The sequence below is a fragment of the Acomys russatus genome, chromosome X (assembly GCF_903995435.1).
Source record: "Acomys russatus chromosome X, mAcoRus1.1, whole genome shotgun sequence".
Taxonomy (NCBI): Eukaryota; Metazoa; Chordata; class Mammalia; order Rodentia; family Muridae; genus Acomys; species Acomys russatus.
Genome location: NC_067169.1, coordinates 1,937,848 through 1,959,878, shown reverse-complemented (window position 1 = coordinate 1,959,878; position 22,031 = coordinate 1,937,848). Strand labels below are relative to the sequence as shown.

The following is a 22,031-nucleotide window of genomic DNA, read 5'->3' as shown; positions in this document are numbered from 1 at the left end:
ATAGTTACTGAGCGAGTGACCCCATTTCTGGAAAGCATGACTGAAACGCGGGGGTGGAATGGGGCAGGCTCTGATGAGTGGTGTACTTGGCGGCAGCCGCTGCCCCTGTCGGCCTCCGCAGTGTGAGAGGTGGGTAGGGTTACTGGTTACGTCAGTAAAACTCAGGCTCAGTTTGGTGTGACTTTCTCCCGGACGGAGGGAGCGAGCGGTGAATCCATTCAAATTGTTTTTCAGATTTTTCCCCTCAGTCATCTCCACTGCTATACAAAAATATTTACTTGTTCTTTGTAAATTCAGGAAGAGTTGAAATAAAGCTTATGAGTCCGTGTTTATTATTTTGCTACTGGATACTACCTTTAATATTTAACTGCTGTTCTAAAAAAGCAAAGACATACATATATGTTGCCATGGTTTTTTTTTTTTAAGGAAAGGCTGGTGTGAAAAAGGAAATCGTGTTTTTAAAATGATAGAATACACGAATTTTATTTGATTTTTGAGAGACATGATACTATAAATCTTTAATAACAAAGTTAAATTTAGAATTTTAACCATTATTTGAATGGATGGCAAGGGAAGCCTCTTCATTTGTTTTTCCTAAAGAAAAAATATTGCATTTAAAAATACATCAATAAAGGTGGTTAAAATTGTTCCCAAGGTACTACACCTGTCGAAGAAATTAAATTTGCTTAGAGTCTGCATTTTATTTTAGGGTCCCCCCCCCTTTAGGTGGTTTTTTTTTTTCCTTCTCTCTCTCTTTTTTTTTTTTTTTTTTGTGAGACAACCAAGGCTGTCCTGGAACACACTATGTAGAGCAGGCTGGCCTTGGTCTCAGGAAGATCCATCTGCTGTCTACCAAGAACTGGGATTAAAGGCATGTGCCTCCATGCCTGCCTATGAGTCTGTTTTTTTTAATACACACAATAACAATTCTGATTCAAAATGAATCCAATAATATACTAAAAATTATTTATTAAAGCCATACCTCAACAAATTGCCTTTAAATTGTTTGTTTCCTTTGGTTGTTAAACTGTTAATCCACAATTTTTTTTGGCATACTGACAATGCAGGTAGAAATCATTTACATTTTTACTTTATCTTTTTTTTTCTATGTAGTATGCATTTAGATAAAGTACAGGCCTACTTATTTATCATCTCTATATGCAAAAATACTGATCTACATGCCATTTCATTTTATCCTCCCTATAACCCAGCAGGGAGGATTGTTACAGATTAGGAAACTAAACTCAGTAGTTAAGATTATAAATTAGTCAGTGGCAGAGCCATGATTTGAAGCCAAGTAGATGTAATTTGTGTGCTTTGGTTTATGTTAGAATAGGTGCTTCAAATCATCTGGGCTAATATTTAGAAATCATGTATGTCTTACAATTAAATATAAGATCTGACTTGGCAAAGCCTTAATATAGTGTGTGTGTGTGTGTGTGTGTGTGTGTGTGTGTGTGTGTCAGTGTGGGATTTTCCAAAGCCTGATGGATAAGATTCCAAAAATTGTAGTTTCTAGTATATATATACATATATATATGTATGTATATATATATTTTTTCTTACTATTCAGTCATAAGGTATGTCAGAGCCAGAGGTTGCCTAGATCTATTAAAAGTAGACGTCAACAAATTGCCTTTAGATGGTCTGTTTCCTTTGCTTGTTAAGCTATTTGAAGTAAATTACTTCTGCTATGGATTTTCAGATACTGAAACCAGTGAGAAAAAAGTTGAGAGTTTTCATAAAGAGGTCTAATATTGATACCATTATTATGCCATCTCCTCCCCCGTAGATTCACATCAGGGAATAATTGTATTTTACCAGAGAAACATCAGGGTTTCTCAAGAAATATTTACTTGAGCAAATGCATCAGAAAATTTCTCTCCATGCTAAAAGATTTTAAGGTTGGACTATATAGGATTGCATTTATGGTCTCATTACTAGTTAGACTGAGCTCTTGAAAGCAGACTCTTATTTCTCTGAATCCTCAGCAGTTAACACAATGCCTGGCACACACACACACACACACACACACACACACACATATATATATATATTAAGAACTCAATAAATATCTGCTAAATGAATGTGAAGGTTGGGAATAGGGTGCTTATGACTCTTATCTCTGTTCTTATCATTTTAATGCCTCCTTGAACTATGAGCAATTTTAGAAGACCTGAGTGCCTCTAACAACATAGACGGTTTCTTTTTTATTTAATTAATTTATTCAGATTACATCTCAATTGTTATCCCATCCCTTGTATCCACCCTTTCCTCCCTCCCACTTTCACCCTATTCCCCTCCCCCACGTCAGTGACCAAGGGGGACCTCCTCCCCCACCATATGGTCACAGCCTATCAAGTCTCATCTTGGTAGCCTGCTTATCCTTCCTCTGAGTGCCACCAGACCTCCCCACCAAGGGGAAGTGGTCAAATATGGGGCACCAGGGTTCGTGTCAGAGTCAGTTCCTGCTCTCCACTCAAGTGTGGAGAATGTCCTGTCTATTGGCTAGATCTGAGTAGGACTAGATCTGAGTAGGAGTTAGATGTTTACTGCTCAAACTACTGCACCAACCATGGACAATACATGCAGCAAACAGCGAACAGGCAGTTTCTTATTTCTTCATACTAGTCTTCCTGCTTTAAGACCTCACACAGTGTCATGGTGTTCAAAACAAAACAAAAATCCTTGTGGTTGAACTCAAGCGTAGGTCAGAGCATGATAGGCTAGAACTAGGCCAAATGTTTAAGGCAAATTTAGGATAATGAAATACTATGTGAACAAAGTCAGGGTTATTAGAGGATAAAAAAAAATCAGAATCACTTAAATAATTAGATGAATTCAGAAATCCTTAATGGATTACTTAAAAATGCAAGTACTTTTTTTTTTTTTTGACTGTTTAGGGGTAGATATCGAGGAACTGTGTCTTTTTCTACAAATCTATTGCCTCTGCTGTCAGGAACAAATATCATTAGAGAACAAGCCTAACTATGGTTTTCTTTAGTTGAAGTGGAATTGGGATAAATGCTAATCTAAAGAAAAACAATGTACAAAGTAATAAAATGAAGGTTATTTTTGGTTTTTAAAAATAGTCACAATGTAATATACTATATGTAATATAAACAATATCTTATTATACAATGTGTTGCATAAAGATAGCCTCCTTGACTTCCTTTAAACAACCAGTACTTAACAGGCATTGAAGAATACTATATTTGATAACAAAAAATAAGAACTTTGCATTGTAGATCATCTTTAGTGAACATGCAACCATTTTTAACCTCAAAAAAATTATACAGTAATTTTTAGTATAATATAGCATAGAATTTCTACAGTATTTCTAATATGTATTATATAGGTTTCTTAAAGTTTGTCTTTTGGGAAAATGTTTTATTTATCTCTGATGATTGATTTTGAACAAGTGTTTTATTAATTTTTTTTCCTTTTCTGTTTCATTTTTACCACTTTTCAGTTTTTTGTTTTTTTGTTTTCACCTAAGTGAAGATCTAAGGTGGGGACAGGTATTGCTTCATGCCAACTGTCAAGTAACTGACACATTACTGAATACTTCATTGTTTTCAGTGATTCTGATACAGGACAGCAGTTTTTGAAAATCTAGAAACCTCCTTTATTTTGGCAGTCACATCCTGTATTAGTAAATTGTATCTAAAATGTGAAACTCACCATATTGCTTTGAACTTTAAAGAGATAAAAATACTTATTCAAAGAAGCAAGTATAGGCACATTTGGCTTTTTATGGAAATCACAATAAATATATCCTAATTTTATATAAGGAAGATGACATAATTTAGATTTGCACTCCTGAACCATGGACTTGACTTGGTAAGTTATTAAGTAAAGAGAAGTATACCCAGATATCCTGAAGTCTAAATTGCAGAATTGTTCTTAAAGTTTTCCATTAATTATCATCTACTAAAAAACAAAGACAAAAACATACCATTGTCACAGTAGCAAGATTTGCTCTATCCTTCCATGTTCAAGGACATGTGTAATGCCAGTCTATAAATGATGAGTGAAGTCAGAGGGGCCTAATCACTCATTACAGATTGTGTCTCAAATTACGCATAAGTATAATGGTTCAGATTGTAATGAAGGACACTAACATATAGTTGTGTCTCTAATAATGCTTAAATATAATAGTGTTCAATTGCTAATATATTTTAGTGAAAAATACATTTTAAGCATTAAAATATGGCTGTGTGTATTTAAATCCCATTCTCTGAATTCATAGGAAAAATGAATGATTAGATTTAATGTAGTTACTTGTACCATGAATCTGGAATAAACATCAGCTGCTCAGATAGTCTAATTTATCAGTTTAATACCAAAAAGCATAAACACAAAGGAAAAATATAAACAATAAATCTTATTTGCTAAGTAAAGCATCAAGATTCAACAAAATAAGTACATTCAGTAAATATACCTTGCACGTATTATAGAACAAGTTCAGAAATGATGCTCATATACCATGTAATGATCATTTAGTGTATTTGATCTATTTAAGTGAATTCACTAGTTACTATTTATTAGGAAGTTCAGCTTTGTCACCTTGAAACTTAGAAGTAACTGTCAGATTATTTGTTTCATGCTAAAATGGTTAAAAAAAAAAAACTTTGGAACCATAAAGACCAATATTTTAACTGCTGGCCTTGTCTCTTAACATTTTAACCATATCAAGGATATTTATTCTGTCTATCCTTGTATCTTCAACTAAGTATAAAAATACTGACTTCAGAGTTGTAATGAGGATTAAATAAAGTGATAATGGAATCAAAGTAATTGTATAATCTATGACTTGTATTTATTAAATATACTTATAAATTACTCATTAAGAACTGTCTTGGATATTTTTTCCAGATTTAAGTAAAACAGGTAAAATTATTTAGTTGATTCTTTAAAACAATCATTGCAATATCTGAATACAAGGGTAAGATAAACCAAAATCTCTTCAATCTTGTCCTTTTTGTATTGTTCTTTTTAAATATTATCTTTAAAGAATAAAAACTAATAAAGAGCATCATAAGGACTTGTAAGGAAAAGGAGGACAAAAAATTGTGTTCACATCTTAAAACCTTCAAATCAGAAGGTGTGTCATAAAGTAACATGCATTTTTTTCCCTTAAAGATAAATATAATGATAGTAGGCCTTACAAATGATGGTGTCTTATCAGTGAAATACAGGATAGCCTGTACAGAAATGGTTCAAGCTAATATATAGCATTAATAGATACAATTTTAATTTCCCAACATGTAACAAAACAAGATATATACATCTTTTCATAATCTAGGGTTAATCAGTTCTTGTTCATTTTACATTTAGGGAAATTAATATAGCACACTTCCCTTCCCATTATTATAAGTACATTTATTTTGGTTATTAAATAGGCCATGAATCAATAGGATTTCCTGTCTAGAAATGTAACCCTTTGGATTTTGTCTGTTGTGTGGTATTGGTATTATCAAACTTGAAATACTATAGAGTATTTCCAGAGAAGATTCTAGAGACACTGTTTTAAAAGTCTCCAGATGCTCTGGAGTTGTCATTAATGGAGGTGTGTGTATGTGGGGGGAAGACCCCCAGCAACCAACCCCCCCCCCAAAGAGCACATTACATCAGTAAGTTTAAAAAATGTAGAGTATCTTTACTGCATAATTTTTGAGAACTTTTAAGATGATATATACAGTGAAACTGTGAAACAGTACATGGGCCAGAGGTATGTAATGAAATCCTGTCATTATAAAACAAGAAAAACAGTATTTGAGACTTGATGTCAGAACCCTGTTTTTATGAACCACCTACTGGAATCTCAAACAACACAGGTGTTTTACGCGGAACAGTTTTAGAAAGTTCAATAGCTTGTAACTTGATTCATTATTGCCCGGAAAAGAACTCCTATTTTTAATTGACTATTCTGAAGCTTTTGGCTTTGTCAAGAAATTTTTCATTTTGTCGTACAATAAATTTCCAACTCAGTAGTGAACTAAACTTTTAATACAACTTAAGGCCAACAAGATGTGTCACTGGGTATAAATGCTTACTCGCCAAGCCTCAAGTACATCCTGGGATGCATATAGAAGAAAGAAACAACCAACTCATATAAGTTGTCCTCTGATCTCCATACATGTACACCATGGCAAATGTGCACCATGACATGCTTGTGCCCCCTCTGCCAGGAAAGAAATAAATGTTAAAAACAATATAATTTTTAAAATTTATTTTCAATATTTAGTAGTCATTAGTTATATAGTTCTTTAATATCAAGCCTCTACTATATGACCCCCCACATTAACTTCCTCTAACTTTTTTTCAGGTATTCATAGTCTTTAAGTTTTTTTTCTTTCCATTTTTCAGATAAGGCCTCAATGTAGTCCAAGCTGGCCTCAAATATGCTGTGTGACTAGGCTGGCCTAGAACTGCTGATCCTCTATCCTCAGCTTCCCAAGTGTTTAGATTATAGGTGCGCACCACCATGTCCAACTTTTTATTAAAATTGTTTTGTTTTGTTTTACGATCTGCCATTTTATTCTTCTGTCGATCTCCCTGCCACCTCACGTTCTCCTTTTTAACAATTAACTGCTTCTAACTTGTGGTTACTATAGGGTAGAAAACTAGGGTTAATAATATTTAGATGGAGCCATTTTGAACATGGGAATATTTTGACTTCATGTTTTAAATTCACCAAACAATGTAAAAACATTCTCAACCTTTTGTTAGGCTCTGCCTACCATGTAGAGCAGGAGCATCCACCCTTTTGGTATTGCAACTTGACATCATCTTTAGATAATTCAGTTATCTAGAGACTTAGGTAAGCTACAGGGTGGTGTCGACATATCTAGAGGGTCGGGTATTTACTAGACATATTACCTAATAGTAAATGGTAATTCTTGTTTTGGTATACCATAAGAAAATGGCTCAATTATTTATTGCCTTCCTTTAAAGATGGTAGCTAGAAAATAGAATATAAATGAAGTGATGACCAGGCAGCTGTAAAGGAGAAAGCTAGCTTTTCTCCCCACAGAGAGTCAGGTTTCCCACACTGTGAGTCCAGTTTTGTTTTTGGAAGATTTTGCTGGTTGCCCAAATATTATTTACACAAAAGCACTTTTAGATTTCTTCATTCTCTCCTATAGTAATAATGTCATAGCCAAAGTAAGTTAAGAGAGTTTTTCCACTTTAGATGTTAATTATGTTTTGCTGGCCATAAAAGTTGAATTTTGTATCACCATCTTACATAGGATGATCTTTAAATCTGACCTGGTCATCTAGATTTCTGTGGGCTTAGTTCTAATCCTTTGGTTCCCAAAGCTTGTTACAGGAAACTTAGTTCAGTCCTATGATATGTGTTAGAAGCAGGTGTCAAGTGACAGCCTGAAGCAAAAGACCACTTTGGCACTAATAAATTAAACTGCATCTTACATACAGTGGTTGGGGAAAAATATTTGTTCTAGAAATCATTAAAGCCTACAGTAAAATCCTCACACTTTAAATGCTATTTATTTCTTTACATTTGGGGAAAGAGGTGACTTTTTTAAAAACACTTTTAACACTTAATATTTTTTAACACTATAAAATAACAAAGATTTGCTTTTTAGAAGAAGTTAGCTGGGCATAGTAGTACTTGCATGTAATGCTAAGTGCATGGAAGGTGGAGGCCTGAGCAGGAGTCAAGGTCATCCTGAACTACACATATCAAGTTTGAGACCAGCCTGAGCTACATGAGACATCTCAACTGGAGGGGAAAAAAACAGATCTGGGGAGATGGTTCAGTGGATAAAAACACTTGCCATATAACGTGAAGACCTGAGTTTGAATTTGCAGAACCCAATGAAAAGCCAGATTTGTAGCATGAGCATTTGTAATTCTAGCACTCCTACTGGGAGATGGAAGGCAGAGACAGGGCGAATCCCCTGGAAAAACTAAGGGCCACATGGCCTGGCTTATGCAGGGGAGAAACAAGAGAGACAGTCTCAAAGGTAAAAGGAGGACCTTCAGAGATTGTCCTCCGATTTCCACATGTGCACTTTGGTTTATCCATACTACACTCTTCATTAAGAGGATCTGTTGCTCTTCCAGAAGACTGGATTTCAGTGTCTAGCACCCAGAGACTTACCAACCACCTGTAACTCCAACTCCAAGGGATCTGTCACCCTCTTCTGGCTTCTGTGGGCATCTACATACATTTTCAAAGCCCCCCCTCCCAATTGCACAAGTATGAACACAAACGCACACACATTATTTTATAAAATCAAAACTTGTAGCTCAGCACTGTTAAACACAGTGTTAGTGATTGGCTATTACACACTTGAAATAACAGTCTTCTGGGACTGAAGAATTATTCTGGGGATGAGACATAGGACTTCACATATGCTAGGTAACAGCCCTATCACTAAGCTACATCCCAGCCCTGAATTTTTAATTTAAATAGTCACTTGTATTTAATGTCTACTATGTATTTAAGTGCTTTCATAGATAATAGGATTTGTACAAATAGAACCCCTTTTCCTTCTAGGTCACTGTTCAGTTTTCCATTCTACTCATTTGTATTTTGAAATGAACTGGCTAAGACATTTTTCTAAATAAAATACATATGATACATGTTTTTCACAATCAACTGTTTCCTATACTGATAAATTTTTATAAGCCTCCTTAAGTGACGTATACTCACAATTTACCATTCTGCTCTTCAGGAGTTTTTCTGGTGGCATTTCCTATTGAAGCAATGTGAATATTTAGCTATCAAAATGTTCCAATGATAAGTTTCCTCTTATGGACTGAGCTTGTGGACAGAAATGCAGAAGAATAAAAATAAGACAGAAAAGTACATAATTATATTCTGTATTATTGAGTGAAAAAATGCTCATGGAGACTTAAAATATTATCATCTGTATATTCTACTGTGCCACTTAAAAAATGGGCTTAAGTGCCTTGGAACGTGCAACTCTTACATTTTAATTTAGTATAGAATTTTGAAGCTAAGAACAATTTACCCCTACTTTATGAAAAATGAGACCTAGCCAGGTGTTGTGGTGCACACCTTAGTAGGAAGGCAGAGGCAGAAAGATCTCTGAGTTCCAGGACAGCAAGGGCTATGTAGTTGAACACTCTCTTAAATACAAATAGACCTGTTCAGAATGTTCCATTTTACTAAAATTCATTTTTCTATCCACAGCATACATTAATTTAAAAGTGATCATTTCAAAGCTGTCTTAAATAGACATTTTAAAAGAGCCACCATGTAAAAACTCAATTTTTTCTTCTATTTGTTAACTTTAACCTTGTTTGCTTTGTCAGAATACTAAAGTCATCTTGCCTTAACTTTAGTTTGTAAATTTGGAAAATTCAACCAGTCCTTAGTGTAAAGAAGGAACTTTGGAACAACCCTACCTGTAATCAAATAGTATAATAGTGTGGAGTATGTCAAGGTCACTACTCTTTCTCTCATAAGTGACTGTGGACACTCAAGTTTACTGAGTGCACATTTGATTAGGTGTTCAATATATATTAACTGGAATGAGGTATATAATTATTCTTATCTTAAAAACTGGGCAAATTGAAGCCAGGGGGGAGGTAAACTGCTCATGGGATTCCACAGCTATTAAACGGGCAACAGTTCAAACCCAAGTCTCACAGAATGCAAATTGCATTGAATCTCCTCTGGGTTGGGCTGCTTGAACTGAGAACTAGATGAAATCATCTACAGTGCAGAAAGTATCCAGGTGATTTGCGTAAGTGGCTGTATCTGTGAGAATCTAAGGTTAATGCCAGAAAGATGGACACCTTCTCATGTATGGGAAGCCCTCTAACTGAGAAGGCCAATGGAGGACATGATCCTGGCATGAACTAGGAGTGTTGTTCTTAATAGAGCCAATGTTTATGTAGTTAGAAAAGTCAGTAAAAATTAACCCTGCTTTGCAATACAGCTTTTTTAAGGCTGTCCAGAGTAGAATGGGAAAATGCCTTGAGATTTCTAAACAGCTATGTTACCAATGAAACAAAGTGTCTTGTATTTGAAGTGGGGAAGGACGCTGTCTAAACATTACTTAGCAGCTCTCCTTATAGAAGCATGTTTGCAGTTTTTTAAACAAATCATTACCTGCTGATTTTTTATTTCTACTTCCAGGAGGGGAAGTCTATAAGATATTTCCTTCAAAGTGCCAGGAAGTAGGATCTGATTCAACTCAAAAATAAAATAAAAGAAGGAAAACAATTTTTAAAAGTTATATTGCTGTAGTATAAGAAAATATTTCAAAGTTTTGCAATCAGTAGATTCTTTCATTAGACTTTTAAACAGTGCAATGACCTTAATTTTTAATTGAAGTAGAAACTATAGGTTTACCTATATAAAGGTTTACCTTTATAAAGTATGTGTCCTAATTTGCTTTCTGTTATCATAAAACATTAGCCAAAACCACCTTGGGGAAGAAAGGGTTTATTTGGCTTACATATCCTGATAATTGAAGGAAGTCCTGGTCACTGAGGGAAGTTGGAGCAGGAACTCAGGCAAGAAATAAAGCAGAGACCATAGAGGAACACTTTCTACTGGCTTGCTTTTTATAGCTTGCTCAGCTTGTTTGCTTATATAACCTGGGATTGCTTACCCAGGGGTGACCACACCCACACTGGGCTGGATCCTCCCACATCAATCATTAGTCAAGAAAATATCCTCACAGACATGCCCACAGACCAATCTGATAGAAACAGTTTCTCAAATGAGGTCTCTTCTGTCCAGGTGACTCTGGTTTGTATCTAGGTGACAAAAATTAACCAACACAGACAGTGACTTGCTCTTAACTATAGTCACAAAATTATGCATCCATTATTACTCTCTGATTATACAACATGCCATTACTCCAAAAAGAAAAGCTTTGGTCAGGTGTGCTGGCGCACCCTGGGAGGCAGAGGCAGATAGATCTCTGTGAGTTTGAGGCCAGCCTGGTCTACAAAGCAAGTCTAGGACAGCAAAGGCTACACAGAGAAACTCTGGCTCAAAACCAAAAACAAACAAACAAACAAAAAAGAAAGAAAGAAAAAAAGAAATGCTCTACTCATTGACTGTCATATTTTTCCACACTCACTGACAACCATTGATCTAATTTCTATCTTTATAGAGTTACCTGTTATGGACATTTCATATTATGGAATCCTACAACATGTGGCCTTTGTATATATTTTGTCTTTACTTACCATGATGCTTTCAGGGCTCATCCATGTTGTGTAGAATGTGTCAGTGCTCCATTTTCCCCCCACATTGTGTAAGTATACCACATTTTGTTTACTCGCCATCTGATGGAATTTGACATTTCAAATTTTTACTTTTTTATTATTGTGAATAATGATATGAATTTTTAAAAATTATTATTATGTATACAGTGCTCTGCCTGCATGTTACACTTGCAGTCCAGAAGAGGGTATCAGATCACATTATAGATTGTTGTGAGCCACCCTGTGGTTGCTGGGAATTGAACTCAGGACCCCTCTTAACCACTGAGCCACCTCTCCAGCCCAATGATACGACATTTTGAGTAAAGGTTTTGTGTGAACATGTTTTCAATTATCTAACATATCTAGAAGTAAAATTATGGACTTACATGATCTACATTTAACATTTTTGAGGAATTACCAAACTGTAGTTAGTAAAGAAGCTCATTGTTTTTATTTGTATTTTCCAAGTAACTAATGGTATTAAGGATAGTTCTATTTGTGTTTTGTTGTTGTTGCTTGTTTGTTTTTTGTCCTAATTTGTGTTTTTGATTTGGGCATTTCTGTAGAGAAGAGGAAAGTGCCCTATATGTCTGTATTCCAAATTTCATTTTATATGTAATAAATACAAAATTTCTTTAAAAAAATGGCTTTTCCGTTGGGTTCATAAAGGCCTAGGTCCTATGAACATGCTTTAGGATACATCTTTACCTGCTATACTTTATCTGAGCAGAAACAGAGTTCCTTGAATAACCCTACATGGAGCTATAGATTAGTTATAGAAAACTATAACAGTAGTTGAGGGTAGAGGCAGTGAATAGTTCCTTTGGTCTTGGACACTCAATTGTTTTTTAAACAAAAGTGAGGCCAGGCATGGTGGCGCATGCCTTTAATCCCAGCACTTGGGAGGTAGAGACAGGCAGATCACTATGAGTTCGAGGCCAGCCTAGTTTACAAAGCAAGTCCAAGACAGCCAAGGCTAACACAGAGAGACCCTGTCTCGTAAAACAAACAAACAAACAAAAACAAAAGTGTAGGACTATGTTGATAATCAGAACAATAAATCTAAAAAAAAATCTCTGAAGTTAAATGTTAAGTCAGTATATTAAGTGAATTATTTTTAAGACTCCCATCTCAGTGAACTCTGTCCTTAGCTTCTTCCCTTCAAGTTCCTGCTAACAATTGGTATAATTAAAGAGGAATGACTACCACAGTGCATGTTGGTATTGGTAAAAGAAGGCGTTGTTTAAAGAGAAATATTTTAGGCTAGTTAAAAATAAAATATGCCTTGCATCAATAAAAAAGAATGTGTAAATTAGTTTTTAAATGTTCTTTTCCTCTTGTGTGTGTGAAATATAGTACTAGGTGATAAAGAATTAAGTAGAATTGTTTCCTCTGGATTATTATAGTCTAAAAATACCTAATTGTTTGGACAGACAGCCAAAATAGAATAAATTGGCCAGAAGTAAAAACAGATGTAATTGGATAGTTAGAGGTAAATTATAATCTGTTATAATGTAACAACTTTCCATAGTACAATTTTAATGATGTGAAAACTAGAAAACAAATGTCATTTTCAATACAAATATCACTTGGAAGAAACTCCTGGTTCTGCCAAGATGGAGAAGCCCTATAAGCTCCCAGGACTTCCCTTCCAGCTGAAACTCAACAAATAAAGACCAGGAATAATGGGAGTAGTGGAAAAAGAAGGCAGATTGCCTGAGGACCTTGGAACCTATAAGTAGTACAAGTCATGAGGTCTCTGGGTTTTCTTACTGATTCCCATATATCACAGACAAGATGCTAAAGTACTACCAGGCACCCCCCCCCCAAAAAAAAAAGTGTTCAAAGAAAACTCAATTCTCTTTTGCCAAACAGGGAAACAGTAACTCAGTAAGACTAAACCTTCTTGGCAGTTCTCATTCTAATCTATCCAAATGCTGATAGGAGTGTCCTATTCCACCTCCAAGAAACAAATGGCAGTGTTCTGCCTCTCCAGCCCAAGAGTGTTGGCTAAGGAAATTAGGTCCTAATTACCCATTCCTTGCTGTGAAGAAAAAAAGGGCAGTGCTTTGGTTCCCTCTGCTGGGTGACTTTTGCAGACTGTTAGGAAAGCTGGTTTCTTACTACCCTACCCTTGTAAAAGGAAGTTGTGCTCTTCTCAGTGTACTGTCAACAGTTAGTTGAGCTTCCACCACAAACCCCAAATAGTAAGACTTAAAGTAGTGGGAGGCAGGGCTATTTAATCCTGAGCTTGTACCTTCTCCCCAGCATTAGTCAGGCAGAGTATATTGGAGGCAAGAGTTCTCAACTGTTTCTCACCCCCCCACACACACACACTAATTAATGTCAGTGAGGCTTAGCACACAGCCCCACTGTCTGGAAGATAGTAAGGCTAGTTAGATATCACTACTTCTGTTCCTCTCTTTTTAAAATCTTGAGGAACTCCTTGAAAATATAGGCCCTTGGGTCTTTACTTGATGAACAAAGAAATATGAGTCAACCTTGCTTTTCCAGAGCCCTGATCATAAGCAACAAGGTGTTTAGAGGTTGGTAGCTCACTCTCTGGAACCAAGCATATACTGAAATAAATCTGCAATAACATTGTTCCACTGTTCTTGAGTAGTCTTGTTAGTGTCCAGAGAACATATATACTAAGGGACTGCCTACCTAAGTACATTAAATAGGATCCAGTTAAAATGCTTGCCATACAGTTTAAAAAATGCATCAAGAACCATGAAAAAGATATAAATTTGAAAAGTCAGCAGACAGTACTACTGATGATTCAGATGTTAGAATTAATTACCTGGTCAGGATTTTAGAGCAGCAGTTTTTTAAAGTGAGTAAATACAAACAGTTAAATGAAATTTGTGTTTCAGAAAAAAATAGAAGATATAAAGGAGAGATGAATAAAAATTTAAAACTGAAAAATTTGAGTGAAATAAACTGAGTGTGAAATCAATAAGGGTAGAGATGATGAAAAATCATAATATTGAAGGCAGAGCAAGAGAGATTACCTCCCATCTAACTGGGTATGATAGTATACACTCATAATCCCAGCATTTGAGAGGCTGAGGCAGAAGGATTGCTTGAGTTCTTAGCCAGCCTAAGTAACAGTGCAAGATTCTGCCTCAAAGAAAAATTACCCACCTATTGTGAACAACAAAAATTTAACCAGGAGGAGAATGAACAGGGCATTTAAAAAGAGTTAAAATTCATGTTATAAGAGTCATAGAAAGACGAGTCACCTAAAGAAATTTAGTGGTTGAAATTTCTCCAAACAGACAAAAGGTACAGTCCTCCAGATTCCAGAGTCTGTTTTGACCACAAACAAGCCCAAAGTAATCCATTCCCTGAGTCATCAAATCAGTCCTTTAGAAACAAGAAGTTATGGTTAGTGGGCCTAGAATCTCAATTTTGCAAGATTGGTTGCACAGCAATGTGACTATCACTTAGCACTGCTGAACTGTACACTTAACATGATCCAGAAAGTTAAGTCTCATGTATCGTTTACAGCAATTTAAAAGCAATGTGGAAAATAAAATTTTTGAGACAGGATTTCTCTGTATCCCCAGCTGTCCTGGACTTCGCAGACCAGGCTGGGCTGCCTCTGCCTCCCTGAGAGCTGAAATTATAAGTGTGCACCACCATGCCCCGCTAGCGACTTGGAAAATTAAAGAGAGTCTTTAAAGCAGCTGGTGAGAATGGCGCTCATACCTATAGAGAATGATTAACATGCCGGTGATGCATCATTGGACTCTAGAGAAGTGCAGCATTTTTTGAACTCTGAAGAACTGTTACCCTAGAATTCTAAATCCAGTGAAAATATTCTTTAGGAATGTGGGTAAAGTCAGAGTAGTTCCCGGTATAGGGTAACTAAGAAATTTTTTCAGACTCTTAGAGAATTGGCTAAAGGAGTTTCTTCAAACAGGAAGAAAATGGTAAAAGAAGAAAACTTGGAACATCAAGAAGAAAGAAGCAACATGAATTCTACAGTTTCTCCCAGGAAATAGAGGGGGAGGAGAACATTTCATATGAGGCTTGTTAGATACTAAGACTCAAAGGCAGTACAGAAATTCCAGACCAGTGTGCCATAAAAACATACATACAGAATCCTTAACAAAATATTAGCCTCAAGCCCAGCAATAAAGCCTCATGCTGCATAACCAGGTGGGGTTGACTCCAGAAATAGAAGTTTTAATTGAAGATAGTCCAAACATTTTAAAAATTAAAGAAAAATCACAAGTTGATGCAGAAATTACAAAGTGCTAAATTAAACAGTTAGGATGAAAACTGGGCAAACAGAAGGGAAGTTTTTCAGCTTGATGAAGAATGAGAAAACCCCATAGTTGACATGTGCTAAATACAAAATTAAATAAAAATCTGTTTTGTTTTTAAAATCCATACATACAATAGAGATGTCCATTCTCACAACTATTGTTCAGCATGGTCTACAAGGTCTTATAGCAAAATAGACAGGGAGAGGAGGCAAGAGGCAGATCAACTTGAGAGGAAGGAGGAAGAGCCAGCAAGTTAGCTCTGCAAGTAAAAGTATTTGCTCTGAAAGCCTCACTGCCTGACTTTGAGCCCCCAAACCCATGTAACGCCACACATCTGTAATTCCCCAACTTATGTGCCACGGTGGGAGGTGAACACAGGAGAATTGCCCAGAAGCTCAGGGCCAGCTAGCCTAGCATACAGAGCATAGCAGAAACAACAAAGGAAGCCTTAGCTCAAATGCCAGGAGAAAACTGCAGGAATTGTCCTCTGAACTCCATATGTTGTCCATGGTTGGCACAAGTGGGTGTGCGCGCGCGCACGCACACACACACGCACACACACACACACACACACACACACGCACTTTCAAAAGGAAGAAATAAGACTACTAGTTGCAGGCACGTTGTTCTTCAGTGAAAATCTCAGGAAATCTGCCAAACATTCAAGTTAAGTGATTTCATCAAGGTTATAAAATACAATGTCAGGCCGGGCATGGTGGTGCATGCCTTTAATCCCAGCACTCACTTGGGAGGCAGAGGCAGGTGAGTTGCTGTGAGTTCAAAGCCAACCTGGTCTACAAAGCAAGTCCAGGACAGCCAGGGCTAACACAGACCATGTCTCGAAAACCCATAAAAAAAAGAAAAAAGAACACAATGTCAGCATACAAGAATAAAATATATATATATATATATATATATATATATATATATACACACACACACACACACATAATATGTGTGTATATTTACGTAACGTGTAGGAACTTCAAATTATAGTATCAATTATAGGTAGTATTTATGTACTGAAAATTAAAATTTCCTAATTATGTCAAAATAAATGGAGACTAGATAGGTTCACAGATCGGAAGAATGAACGCATTAGAGGTAGTAACTTCCCCCAATTCAACTAAAAAACCTGAGCACACGTTTATCTCAGATTTAAGTGGGAAAGTTAAAAGAACTACAGTATTTAATAAAGTGGAGTGCCTGGGCATGTTGGTAGACACCTTTAATCTCAGTGCTGGAGAGCCAGAGGCAGGTGGGTCTCTGAGTTCAAGGCCAGCTTCTACATAGTGAGAACCTGTCTCAAAAATAACCCCATAATCACATGATTTTTAAGATTTACTATATTCTTTCAGAAAGCAAAAGACTATTGTATTGGCAAAGGAATAAACACATTGATCTGTGGGACAAAGCAGAGAATCCAGAAAGGCTTTTCAAATATGCCCAGCTGACTATAGCAGGTACAAATGCAGCACCTGTCAACTTAAAAAAAAAAAAAAAAACGGAAATATCAAATACTAAGGAAGAGCTCTGGCCTTAAACATCTTACCTAAAATCCACGCAGGAAAACAGATCATTTTTTTTAAAAAGCAATGTAAATACATTGTTTGAAAAAAAGTTGTAAAGGGGGAGGCACTTTTTGGGTAAAAGTACAAGATAAACTGATTTTAGAAAAATGTTTAGAAAAAGCCAAAAACACTAATGATCATATAGTGTGAAAATAGAGTTTCAGGTGATTTTGCTGCAATCAACCCAAAAGAAAAGTTTGGCCTTTGATACAAGTGTAATGGTGTTTCTCATTCGGATAGGAAGGTTTCTTGAGCCCCTGGAAACCGCTTAAATAAATCATTATGCTTGCTCCAGAGACCTCTGACTTAGTTTTTAAAATCAAAGGATTATAACATTTTCAAGCTGAGGGAGCCCTCATGCTTAGGGACTTCCCCATAGTCTATGGCAGGCTCTCACATCTAAACTGGCCAATGTTCCATAAAACTCTGAGGACTGTAAATAAATATGCCCTCAAGTGACTTTTCCAAGATCACACTCATTTTTAGCAATAAATTTGACAGAAAATCATGTTTACTTTTGATTCCTTCCTTTATCTAGCTGTGTGTTATTTTTCTATTTTTTTATGACCCTATTGAGAAGAGATTATAGAAACACTTCTGAGGAGATAATATGAGTTGAAATATATTCAACAGTAAAATGTTAGAAAAATAAATCATGCCTTTATGTTTACAAAGTGATTATTTTCAGAATATGTTGTATTAAAGGACTCTAGCTTTCTCCATTTTATTATGAAATTATGCAAAGAGATAAATAAGCACACCTGGATGTCAATTCAAACAATTACATAACAGCAGCATTTCTGCTTAAGTGTGTTTACCAGGCCCTTTGCCTTTTGACATTGGTTCAGTTACTTTATTTACAAAATGTAGCTGTGATTTTAAACAAATTACCCTCACCCTTTCTTCATCTCTACTATACATAACATCATACATGATGGTTTATTAACAATTGCAAATAAATTATAGGACATGTAACGTAACGTGTAATACAGCTAGTACTATAATTTTTAAGAGCTAGGCAGTGAATAAGTGATAGTTGCTACTATTTATTTCCTTAGCCCAATGGTTATTTAGAAGAACATTAATTTCTGGGTGATTGCTATAGGTTTTTCTAGTTTAATTTTTCATAACCATGGAAAATATATGATTCCTGTTTTTAGTGGTTTTAGATTTAGGGCCCTTGAGATGGCTCACTGGGTAACAGTGCTTGTCACCAAACCTAACAACGCAACTGATCCCTGGAAAGAGAAATTGAACAACAACAGTTTGTCCTTTGATCTCCATACATGTGCTGTGGCATGTACATATGAGAGCATGTGCACACAAGCATATAAAATCAATACATTTAAAAATAGTTTTAGAGGCTAGATATGGCTCAGAAGACCCAAGTTCAGCTCTCATCACTGATTGTTAGAGTGCTTACAATCATCTGTAACTCCAGTTTATATTACATACATACATACACACACACAAACACTCATATCTATATCTATATCTATATATAATTACAAATAAATATTGAAAATTTTAGATTTACCTTACATCTTAGAATATAGTCACTTTTAATAACTTTTCAGATATTTAAGAGTCCTTAGTCTTTTTACATTCTATTTTACTCTAAAATGTGGTATTTATCTATCCTAGTATAAATTATAACAAAAGATTGTCCTTATTCTATTTTTATTTTAGTTGATGCTCATATGTTAAAAGTTTTCATAACTCCCTTGCTTCCATTTATTTCATGTTATAGTTCTAATACATCTGCTTTTGTATTGTGGTTTGTTTAATCCACTGAAATGTTCAGTACTTTCATGCATTTACTATTTGATTATTTTTGTGTTTAAAAAGTAACACATGTTAATTATATAAGACCCGAAAAGTAAAGCAACATACACAGAGGAATTATACATCTGTACTCTTGCTATAATGGAGCATTATTTAAATATTTTTGTGATTAAAAAAGCAGAAGGGTTAAATTTAGGTTTGAGTCTAAATGTGGGCCCTATTTTTATCCTTGGACAAGATATTGGACTTTCTCATGTGTTAACCAAGTATTTATTGAGCATGTACTATGTGCCAGGCATTTTGCTGAGACTAGTTAAAAATATTGACAAATCCATCTTGGCCTATTTTTTTATTTGTAAATTGATGATAATGTCTCTCAAAATTGTTAGAAGCATCAGAGATAATAAGAATTAGTATCTGCCTAGTGGACAAGAGCTCAGTAAATGATAGCAAATATTACTACTATGCATTCAGTAACGGCATCTTTAGTCCAGATGACCTTTATAATCTCCTTAAAGGTTCTTTGTCTTAGAATTTATGTTTAATATTATTGTTACAAATACCTGCTTCCATTTTTATTAAAATGTATATATTAATTGTACAAAGTGTTTTGAGATTATATAGTTCAATATTAGAACTCTTGCCTAGCATGTATGAAAGTGTAGGTTCAATTCTTGGAACTGCAAAAAGTTAGTTGCCTGCATTCTTTTTCTATACAGTTTTCTGTACCCACCTCGTTTCTTTGACAGTAAATAATGGATTTTTTTCCCTTCTTAGAAAAAAATGTAAGCCTATTTACAGTTTTCCATGTGAAGCATTTCACACACAGAACAGTGTAAGTAGCATAGTCAAGCGTCATTTTTCTAAGAATACAGCCTTAAAAATCACCAATTTATGACCCACTGTTTTATTTCTACTGGTTCTTTCCCACAAACTCCCTACACACACTTCTTCACCCCATCTCTAGTGAATTATTTTGAAGCTAATCCTAGCTACATCAACTCCAATGTAAATATTTGCATCATATTTCTTAAAAAAGGAAGCCTTAAAACAATGCCATATCATTATCACACATGAACATAATTCTGGGGCTTGGGTTAATGGTTCAAACCTTTAAGCCAGGCCACTTGGGAAACCGAGACAGGAAGAGGTACAAAGCTTGGTTAAGCTGTAGAATGGGGTCAAGTTCAGGTCTGACAACTTAGTAAGACCCTGTCTCCAAATAAAAAGTAATAAGAAGACTATAGATGTAGCCTTGTAGTAGAATATTTACCTAGCTTGTATGAGTTCCTGGATTCTGCCTGTAGCAGTACAAACAAACAACCCTAATATCATTACATTCTTAGTCAATTTGTTTTAATTAGACACTTGAAAATTTTTACATCACCTTTAAAACAGTTGTTATTTTGTATTATTTCTTTGAGAATTTTTCTTCCCTATGGAGTGTTTTGTTTGAGAAAATTGTGAAAGACAGAAGAAAAGTTTACTGGGCTGAAAAGACCTCGGTTTGAGTCCTTATTCTCCCATTCACTAATTAATTTGCCAAACTTGGTTTCCTCAACAGAAATAGAGGTAATTTTACTTATCTATTCTAGGTTTGTGTTAAGGGCTATCAAGTATATCTGCCACACATCACCTTCTTTAGTGGTTTTGACTGTAATCAATACTTATTTTATTATTGTATGGTTTTTCAAAGTATTCTAAAACTTATTAGATACAAATTAAATACAATGGTTGTTAAATATTATTTTAGGAAGTAGGAGAATTAAATTTTTCTCCTGCTATTTCTTTTGATTTCATATTAACTTAGTCCAAGGTTACAAATCTTAACTATAATTTTCTTTTACATTGTTTATATACTTATAGCAATTATATATTCATATTTTCCAAATTCTCCTTTAGTGGGATTAGTCAATTATTCCTGGATAGTAGCTTGGTGCCTGTAGACCTGACTTCTTCTCATAGTCTTGAACTCTTTATTCTCCTGACGGTCTTCTAGAGTATGCCTTTGAACAGTTTATTTTAAAAGATGCTACCAAGATGGTGACATTTTAAAACATTTTGCAGATGTAAAAATTTTCTACCACCTTTGAACTTGACAAACTAGGGTGAGGTATGAAATCCTTAGTTCTTAACTGTTTCCTTTTAGCTCTTTGTGGTCATTACTTCATCGTCTTCTGGCATTTTATTGTGAGGAGAAATCTGAGGTCAATTTGATTTTAGTACCTTTGAAATAACCTATTTTTCTGCTTGTATGCTTATAGGATTATATCTTTATCCTTGAAATTTAAAAACATTTGCCAGGACATGTCTTGGTGTTGATGATCTCTGTTGAACCTTCTCAGTCTGCAGTCTCAGGTATTTTTTTCAGAACTGGAAAGTTTTCTTATACTTTTGATTGATTAATCTGCTCTGTTTTTTCTTAGGAACATTTGTTATTCATAGATTTCTGTCTGTCTTCCATAGTTTTACAATCTTTTCTTTCTTTCTTTTTTTTTTCATTTATTCAAGTTTGTCCTTTGTGGCATGGATTTTGTTTTCTGCAGTGTGTGTTTTGATCCTTGCTATTCACAATACAGACTTAAGTTTGGCTACTGTGTTTTTATTTCTTTATTCCCAACATAACTTGTTTCATAAACAGAATTTCCCTTAGGGGTACACTTCCAAAAACATGAGGTGGATCTAGGCCTAAACATTATTTTCTGAGACCACAACAACAGAACCAAGGGGGGAAAAACAACTAAATAAAAACTTAAAGGGCCCTCATAAACTTAAAAGTGTAGATACAATCAAAGGTTATATACCTACCTAGTCTAGAAAATAGAACAGTCATGGTTACTAGCAAGTTTTTTGTTTTTTTTTTTTGGTAGCAAGATAGCTAATAATGCAGGTATAACAGCACTGTAACTAGAAGATAACCTATCTTTCTAATTACATTTATTGTTTTTTCTCTTTAAAAATACATAATAAATGCATATAATTTTGAAAAGACAGTACTAAGAAGAAAATCCTATGGCCCAGGTAACTGCTGATAAGGTTCTGTGTTTGCTAGTTACATGCTCCCATATTGGGAGGGAGGGTACAGAATTGGGACCATACTTACAATTTTATATCCTTTTAAGTGTAATATATTGCAAGCATATTTTCATTAGGCCCTGGTTTTAACCATTGCATA

General features: G+C 35.1%; 1 protein-coding gene across 6 annotated transcripts in view; it reads left to right on the top strand.

Annotated features, from left to right (window-relative positions):
- Rps6ka3 (ribosomal protein S6 kinase A3) overlaps positions 1-22,031 on the top strand; it is a 108,465-nt gene that overhangs the window by 1,509 nt on the left and 84,925 nt on the right. For 3 of the 6 annotated variants that reach the window (XM_051141977.1, XM_051141974.1, XM_051141976.1), the window contains exon 2: positions 21,121-21,214. The exons of the other annotated variants lie outside the window; for them this stretch is intronic. The gene's annotated coding sequence lies outside the window, so the exon portion shown is untranslated. The remainder of the gene's footprint in view (positions 1-21,120; positions 21,215-22,031) is intronic. 6 annotated transcript variants of the gene reach the window in all.